Raw genomic sequence first — 9,412 nt, forward strand, 5'->3', positions numbered from 1 at the left:
CTCCGTTCAACCCAACCTCCGCCTCCTGGGTTTAGGCAATTCTCCTGCCTCAGCCTCCTGAGTAGCTGGGATTATAGGCACGCGCCACCATGCCCAGCTAATTTTTTGTAATTTTAGTAAAGACGTGCTTTCACCATGTTAACCAGAATTGTCTCGATCTCTTGACCTCTTGATCCGCCCGCCTTATCCTCCAAAAGTGCTGGGATTTGCAGGCGTGAGCCAACACACCGGAAGTTTTTTTTTTTTTTTTTCCGAGACGGAGTGTCGCTCTTGTTACCCAGACTGGAGTGCAATGGCGCGATCTCGGCTCACCGCAACCTCCGCCTCCTGGGTCCAAGCAATTCTCCTGCCTCAGCCTCCTGAGCAGCTATAATTACAGGCGTGAGCCACCACGCCCGGATGATTTTTTTTTTTTTTTTTGAGACGGAGTTTCGCTCTTCTTACCCAGGCTGGAGGGCAATGACACGATCTCGGCTCACCGGAACCTCTGCCTCCTGGGTTCAGGCAATTCTCCTGCCTCAGCCTCCTGAGTAGCTGGGATTATAGGCACGCGCCAACATGCCCAGCTAATGTTTTCTATTTTTAGTAGTGACGGGCTTTCATCATGTTGACCAGGATGTTCTCGATCTCTTGACGTCGAGATCCACACGCCTTAGTCTAAAAAAGTGTTGGGATTACAGGCGTCAGCCACCACGCACGGAAGATTTTTTTTTTTTTTTTTTGACACCGAGTTTTGCTCGTTACCCAGGCTGCAGTGCAATGGCGCGATCTCAGCTCACCGCAACCTCAGCCTCCTGGGTTCAAGCAATTCTGCTAACTCAGCCTCCCCTGTAGCTGGAATTACAGGCGTGAGCCACCGCGCCTGGAAGATTTTTTTTTTTTCTTTTTTTGAGAAGGAGTTTTGCTCTTGTTACCGAGGCTGGAGTGCAATGGAACGATCTCGGCTCAACCCAACTTCCGCCTCCTGGGTTAAGGCAATTCTCCTGCCTCAGCCTCCTGAGTAGCTGGGATTACAGGCACGCGCCACCATGCCCAGCAAATTTTTTGTATTTTTAGTAGAGACGGGCTTTCACCATGTTGACCAGGATGTTCTCAATCTCTTGAAGTCGTGATCCACCCGCCTCAGCCTCCCAAAGTGCTGGGATTACAGGCGTGAGCCACCGCGCCCAGAAGATATTTTTTTGTTTGTTTTTTTGAGACGGAGTTTCGCTCTTGTTACCCAGGCTGGAATGCAATGGCGCGATCTCCGCTCACCACAACGTCCGCCTCCTGGGTTCCACCAATTCTTTTGCCTCAGCCTACCGAGTAGCTGGAATTACAGGCGTGAGCCACCGAGACAGGAAGATTTTTTTTTTTTTTTTTTTGAGACGCAGTTTCGCTGTTGTTCCCAGGCTGGAGTGCAATGGCACGATCTCGACTCACCGCAACCTCCGCCTCCTGGGTCCAAGCAATTCTCCTGCCTCAGCCTCCCGGGTAGCTAGAATTACAGGCGAGAGACACGGCGCCGGGATGATTTTTTTTTTTTTTTTTTGAGACCCAGTTTCCCTCTTGTTAACCAGGCTGGAGTGCAATGGCGTGATCTCGCCTCACCGCAACCTCCGCCTCCTGGGTCCAAGCAATTCTCCTGCCTCAGCCTCCCGTGTAGCTGGAATTACAGGTGTGAGCCACCGCGCCAGGAAGAATTTTTTTCTTTTTTTTTGAAACGCAGTTTCGCTCTTGTTACCCAGGCTGGAGTGCAATGGCAGGGTCTCGCCTCAACGGAAACGCCGCCTCCTGCGTTCAAGGAATTCTCCTGCCTCAGCCTCCCGTGTAGCTGGAATTACAGGCGAGAGACACCGCGCGGGGATGAATTTTTTTTTTTTTTTGGAGACCGAGTTTCGCTCTTGTTACCCAGGCTGCAGTGCAATGTCGCGATGTCGGCTCACCGCAAAATCTGCCTCCTGGGTTCAAACAATTCTCCTGCCTCAGCCTCCTGTGTAGTTGGAATTACAGGTCAGAGACACCGCGCCGGGATGATTTTTTTTTTTTTTTTGAGACCGAGTTTTGCTCTTGTTTCCCAGGCTGCAGTGCAATGGCGCAAACTCGGCCCACCGCAACCTCAGCCTCCTGGGTTCAAGCAATATTCCTGCTTCAGCGCCCCGGGTAGCTGGAATTACAGGCGTGAACCACCGTGCCAGGAAGATTCTTTTTTTTTTTTAGATGCTGTTTCGCTCTTGTTACCCAGGCTGGAGTGCAATGGCGCGATATAGCCTCAAGGCAAACTCCGCTTCCTGGGTTCAAGCAATTCTCCTGCCTCAGCCTCCCGAGTATCTGGAATTACAGGAGTGAGCCACCGTGCCCAGATAATTTTTTTTCTTTTGAGACGGAGTTTCGCTCTTGTTACCCAGGCTGGAGTACAATGGCACGATCTCGGCTCACAGCAACCTCCTCCTCCTGGGTTCAGGCAATTCTCCTGCCCCAGCCTCCTGAGTAGCTGGGATTACAGGCAAGCGCCACCATGTCCAGCTAATTTTTTGTATTTTTAGTAGAGACGGGCTTTCACCATGTTGACCAGGATGGTCTTGATCTCTTGACCTCGTGATCCACCCACCTCAGCCTCCCAAAGTGTTGGGAATACAGGCGTGAGCCAGCGCACCCGGCAGAATTTCTCTTTTTTAATAAGATGGGGTTTCACCAGGACGGCCAGACTTATCTTTAACTATTGCCCTCAGGTGATCTGACCACTTCGGCCACCCAAAGTGCTAGGATTACTGGCTTGAGCCCCGGCATCCAGTCGAATATCTCTGATTTTTAAAAATAAAGTTGGCCGGGCATGGTGACTCATGCCGTTTATCCAAGCACTTTGGAGACCAAGGTGGGCGGAACACCTGAGGTTGTGGGATCAAGACCAGCCTGACCAACACGGTGAAACCCCGTCTTTAAAGAATAATAATAAATAAATTAAAAAATAAATAAAGTTAAGGCTGGGTGTGACGGCTCACGCCCATTATACATGGACTTTGGAAGACTGAGGTGAGTGGAACACCTGAGGTCCGCAGTTCGAAAGTAGCCTGGCCAACATGATGAAACCCATCTCTTCTAAAAATACAAAAAAGTTTGTTGAGCATGGTGGCGAGGACCTGTAATCTCAGCTCCTCAGGAGGCTGAGGGAAGAGAATCATTTGAACTGGGGAGGCAGAGTTTGCAGTGAGCCAAGATCCTGAAACCGTACTGCAGCCTAGGCAACAAGAACAAAACTCTGTCTCCAAAGTAAATAAAAAAAGAAATAATTAAATAATAAAGTTTACACTGGGCACAGTGGCTCACCCCTGAAATCCCAGCATTTTGGGAGACCGAGAAAGGAACATCGTTTGAGGCTAGGAATTTGAAACCAGCCAGGTGACAGAACAAGATCCCATCTCAAGGAAATTTTAGCTGGGTGTGGTGCTGTGCACCTGTAGTCCTAGCTACTCAGGAAGCTGAGGTGGGAAGATTGCTTAAGACCTAGAAGTGGGAGGCTGCAGTAAGCTACCATTGCACCACTGCACTCCAGTCTGAGGGACAGAGCAAGATCATTTCCGTAAAAAAAAAAATAAACAAATATAATCTTCCTTTTTTTGAGACAGACTCTTGCTCTGTCACCCAGGCTGGAGTGCAGTGGCATGATCTCGGCTCACTGCAAACTCCGCCGTCCGGGTTCAAGCGATCCTCCTGCCTCACCCTCCTGAGTAGCTGGGATTACAGACGCACACCATCATATCTGGCTAATTTTTGTATTTTAGGAGAGACAGGCTTTCACCATGTTGGTCAGGCTGGCCTTGAACGGCTGACCTCGTGATCCACCTGTCTCTGCCTCCCAAAGTGTTGGGATTACAGGCATGACACACTGCGCCGGGCCAGAATCTGACTTTTTGAGAAGGTTTGTAGATTAGAAGATTTACAGGGCTGGGCATGGAGGCTCTTGCCTATAATCCCAGCACTTTGTGAGGCACAGGCGGGTGGATCACCTGATGTCAGGGGTTCAAACCGGCCGGACAACGTGGTGAAAACTGGTCTCTAATAAAAATAAAAAATTGGCCAGGCCTAGTGACTCAGGCCTGTAATCCAAACTCTTTGGAGGTCAAGGCAGGCGAATCACCTGAGGTCGGGAGTTCAAGACCAGCCTGACCAACATGGTGAAACCTCGTCTTTAAAAAAAAAAAAAAACACACACACAAAAATTTAGTTGGTCACGGTGGCCCACACGTGTAATCCTGGCACTTTGGAATACTGTGGTGGAAGGATCATGAGGCCAGAGGTTCAAGACTAGCCTTAACAACATAGTGAAACCCATTCTTTGTAAAATAATAATAATAATAATAATAAAATAAAATAAATTAAAAAATTACCTGGGTATGTGCTGGCTTCTGCAGCACATACACTAAGGTTGGAATGATACAGAGAAGATTAGCATGGCCCCTGCGCAAGGATGACATGCAAATTCATGAAGCGTTCCATATTTTCTTTGTTGTTCTTAAAAATCAAATAAAAATAAATTTAAATTTTAAGTTAAAAAAAAAGAAAATTAGCTGGACACGGTGGTGGACACCTGTAAACCCAGCTACTTGGGAGCCTGAGACAGGAGAATTGCTTCAACCAAGGCGGCAGAGTTGCAATGAGCCAAGATCAGAGCATTGCGCTCCGGCCTGGGTGAAAAGAGGGAAACTGTATCTCATGAAAAGGCCGGTCAGGGGAGATTTATCCAGAACTTCGTTTTGACAATTGTAGACAATGATCTCTCTAATTTATTATTATTATTTTTTTTTCAGAAGGTGCTTTACTCTTATTACCCAGGCTGGAGTGGAGTGGCGCGATCTCGGCACACCGTACCCTCCACCTCCTGGGTTCAAGCAACTCTCCTGCCTCAGCCTCCAGAGTAGCTGGAATTACAGGCGTGACTCACCGCGCCCGGAAGATTTTTTTTTTTTTTTTTTTTTGAGAAGGGTTTCGCTCTTGTTACCCAGGCTGCAGTGCAATGGCGCGATCTCGGCTCTCCGCAACCACCGCCTCCTGGGTTCAAATAATTCTCCTGCCTCAGCCTTTTGAGTATATGGAATTATAGGCGTGAACCATCGCGCCCGGATGATTTCTTTCTTTTTCTTTTTTTTTTTTTGAGACGAAGTTTCCCTCTTGTTACCAATGCTGGAGTGCAATGGCACGATCTCCCCTAAATGGAAACTCCGCCTCCTGGGTTCAAGCAATTCTCCTGCCTCAGCCTCCGGAGTAGCTGGAAATACAGGCATGAGACACCGCGCCCGGAAGATTTTTTTTTCTTTTTCTGAGAAGGAGTTTCGCTCTTGTTACCCAGGCTGGAGTGCAATAGCGTGATCTCGGCTCACCACAACCTCTGCCTCCTGGGTTCAGGCAATTCTACTGCCTCAGTCTCCTGAGTAGCTGGGATTATAGGCACGCACCACCATGGCCAGCTAATTTTTTCTATTTTTAATACAGACAGGCTTTCAGCATGTTGACCAGGATGGTCTCGATCTCTTGACCTCGTGATCCACCCGCCTCGGCCTCCCAAAGTGCTGGGATTACAGGCTTGAGCCACCGCGCCCGGCCCAGAACCTCACTTTTACAAGAATAAGGAGAAATCACAGGACATCACAGACATTCCCCCTTTCAGCTACAGCAGGCGGCGAAGAGGGTCAAAGCCTCAAAGCAAGGGGCGGACAAGCCAAGCTTGCAACAGCAAAAGTGAGATGCAGAGACCACAACAGATGAAGTCCACGCCCAGAAGCCACGAGCTGGAAAGGCCATGCCAAGGGACCAAGACATACTACCTTTTAGGAATGTGGTTTCCGCTCTTCTTCTGCACCGAGGAGTGTCCAGGAGAGTCGCGTCCCAGGCCCCAGCCACTGCGGGGATGGTGCCATTGGCTCATGTGGGTCCCGAAAGCCACGTACCCAATGCCAAGCCGGCCAAAAGCGCAAGTCCGCCACCCTCAGTGCTATTAACAGGATAAGACCCGAGACCGAAAGAGACTCGGAAGCCAGCCACGCAGAGCTCCGGCGTCTCGCTATTAGGCATATCGGTTGTGAGGGCCTAGCCGCGCAGGCTTACTGAGAGGCTTGATTTATACACAAGACTTTGGTGGCTACAGCGCCCTCTTTAGCCAGAGGCCGGTAGCACAGGTCAATGAGGGTGTGTATGTACCCTTCAGAATTCAAACAGTGTGGCACAGGGAAGTCCCTCTGTCCCTGCCCCGTACCTCCTCTCAGCACCCCTCCCTGTCCTTGTGTACTCTTCTAGATATTTACAAGTGCTTACACTCACATTTCGCAGACTGTGTATAAATATTTACTTTCACACATACGTATATCCTTTTTGTTTTTAGTTTCTCAAAATGTTATTTCGCTATGGGTTTTGCAAAGCGTGCTCTATTTTTATACAAAAGGAGAAACTAAACATATTCTACAATTTATTTCGAACACTGATTTTCCCAAAACAGAGATATAGACCAAGGGAACAGAACAGAGGCCTCGGAGGCGACGCCACACATCTACAACCATCTGATCTTTGACAAACCTCACAAAAACAAGCAATGGGGAAAGGAGTCCCTGTTTAATAAATGGTCTTGGGAAAACTGGCTAGCCATGTGCAGAAAGCAGAAAGCAGAAACTGGACCCCTCCCTGACACCTTACACTAAGATTAACTCCAGATGGATTAAAGACTTAAACATAAGGCCTAACACCATAAAAACCCAAGAAGAAAACCTAGGCAAAACCATTCAGGACATAAGCATAGGCAAGGACTTCATGACCAACACACCAAAAGCATTGGCAACAAAAGCCAAAATAGACAAATGGGACCTAATCAAACTTCACAGCTTCTGCACAGCAAGAGAAATAGTCATTAGAGTGAATCGGCAACCAACAGAATGGGAAACAATTTTTGCAATCTACCCATCTGACAGAGGGCTGATATCCAGAATCTACAAAGAACTAAAACAGATTTACAAGACAAAAACAAACAAGCCCATTCAAAAGTGGGCGAAATCTCTACGAAATCGTTCTACTATAAGGACACATGCACAGAAATGGCAAAATCTCACTGAAGTTTCAAATGTCGAATGCTTCAAATAAACAACACTGCACCAAAGAAGTACATTTGAAAATGAAGGCTCCCCAAATAGTCTCATCTGGGGATGCTCCCCAAATAGTCTCATCTATCGACATGCAGAAGCTTCTAAAATTTTTCAATATTTTTATTAAAAGACACTTTATAAAAGGCAAATAAAAAGCTTAAGCAACTAATTGATAAGAAAAACTAAATGTGCTAATTTTTGTCTTAGTTACTATCCTGATCCAAAGGTGAAAAGAAAGTTATCCTGAATTATAATATTTGGTTCTTCACAAGTTGCCTAGAAATGAAGTAAGCAGGGATGAAAACAAAGTCATGTAACAATTTACTCTATGTTTTGAAGACAGCAGGTAACATCGAATTTTTATATCAAGCAATGTATAGGTGGAATACCAATATGGTTTATGGAAGAAAATAGTTAAAAAAAAAAAAAAAAAAAAAAAAGATTAGAAATTTAGAATTTCAGATGAATTTCTAGTTTGTTTATTCTGCACTACACTGAAGTATTTTTTTGTGAGTGTTTAAGATTTATTTTATTCACAGTCTCTCAGAAGTTTCTTTTTCTCTTGGCATTTATTATCAGGATAAATGATTTTTTGTTTAAAAAAATTACCAAATTGTTGTATAGGCACATAGCGTGCAAATATTTTGGAAAGAAAATGTATAATCTTTATGATCCAGCTGATTTTTAAGATCATTAAATATTTGTAATAAAATATTTCTCAAAACAGATGCAGCCAAAATATTTGGTTGCTTTCAGAAGCATCTGTCTAACTGAGATATGGGGAAGGAGCACAAATCATTCTCTCTTCCAGTCCCTGCTGAAAGGGTGAGCCTGTAGTCTATATATATATAGCAATGACTAAAGTTAATTATTAAGAATTATTTGATAGGTAAAAATAAAAGCTCATGCTTTATATAGATTGATGAACTTTTTACCTAACAAACAAGTGTAAATACAAATTGCCTTAGATAGGAAAGCTGAGAACAGATAATAAAGTAAGGTAACATATTAATTTAGATAGAACATAAAAGCCAAGCTAGATTTGGGAATCAAAGAGTAGGGAGGGCTGAGCCAGATTAAGAAAGTTAGACTATTACTGAGCTGGAACTAAGAACCAGGTTTGAATAACCATTTCCTTAGTGACCAATGGTGCTGTCATAGATTTGTACTGGACCATGGGTAGAAACAAATGCATCTGTAGAGTTCTATAAACCTCTACTTACCAACTGCAAATGTATTTTGTGCTTACAAAACTCTTACTTATAATAAAGTAGTACTCTGTTTTCAAATTGTTAAAACTCTTAAAGCATACAGGCTGTAAACACAAGTAATTGGCAGCAAAGCTTAGAAGGCTGACATGTAAATCTTTGTGTAAATAAGATTCCTGTAACTAGGCTGCTCACACCCAAAATATTGTCTAAATTACTCTGAAGTGATTCATATTTCAGAGAAATATTCAAAGAAAAGTTAACATGTATATGCCACACTCCCTCACGGCCCATTTCAAAGCATTTGAGGAGCATCTGAGGAAAGGCCATTTTATTCAGCTGTAATCCCCAAATATACCCCCAATATTTTTAACTTATTGTATAAGCAATGGGTTAGTGGTTATGACACATATTTTAAGATGACAGTCTGTTATAAAATACTTGTCTTAAATAAATACACTCTAAATCAAATATTTAAGAATAAAACCTAAATATTTACAGAGAAGATAATTATTCTAAATCAACTACAACACATATAAATTATAAACTAAGACATTCAATATATGTTATTTTTCTTATTACAAGAGATGATAAACAATAACCTACATTATTACTCTTAGGCTAGTTGTGGCAAAGCGATTCCAACCTTAATATATAAAAGAGGCATCTATTTCTAAAGTTTTCTTTGTAGTGAAATATGACAGATGAAATCCCAGTTTTCACTTTCTTTCTGTTACAACATTAAACTGAAAAATATTCCCTTGGGTCAAAGCTTTCGTATTTGCTGCATATTCTATGAATTGAGCAAGTGGCCATGTTAAATAGTGTGCCAGAATATGTATTGTTCCACAAGTGCTTTCTCTTTCCTGTGTGTTCAGTCTAGATCCAAATTAGGTCTCATAAAAATATACTACCTTATCTTTGCCTGTTCCAAGTCTCAGCTGATAGGTGATGAGGTCCCTTTTCACAAAACTGCTAAAGACAGATCCAAGCATCTCAACTCATCTACTACTGAGTTCACCAACAAGATCTGGAAGGGCATATCGATATAGCTTCCCATGATAGAATAGGCTTGTGCTATTTCATTCTCTTCCTGTG

At 44.3% G+C, this 9,412-nt stretch overlaps 1 non-coding gene across 1 annotated transcript; it reads left to right on the forward strand.

The window, feature by feature from the left end:
• The first annotated feature begins 4,375 nt into the window (after positions 1–4,375).
• LOC135272047 (U6 spliceosomal RNA) lies at positions 4,376–4,482 on the forward strand. The gene has a single exon (XR_010340154.1). It is a non-coding gene; the product is annotated as a U6 spliceosomal RNA (small nuclear RNA).
• Positions 4,483–9,412: the final 4,930 nt, after the last annotated feature.

Source organism: Aotus nancymaae, unplaced genomic scaffold, assembly GCF_030222135.1.
Source record: "Aotus nancymaae isolate 86718 unplaced genomic scaffold, 86718_ANA_hifiasm-v0.15.2.pri h1tg000102l, whole genome shotgun sequence".
Taxonomy (NCBI): domain Eukaryota; kingdom Metazoa; phylum Chordata; class Mammalia; order Primates; family Aotidae; genus Aotus; species Aotus nancymaae.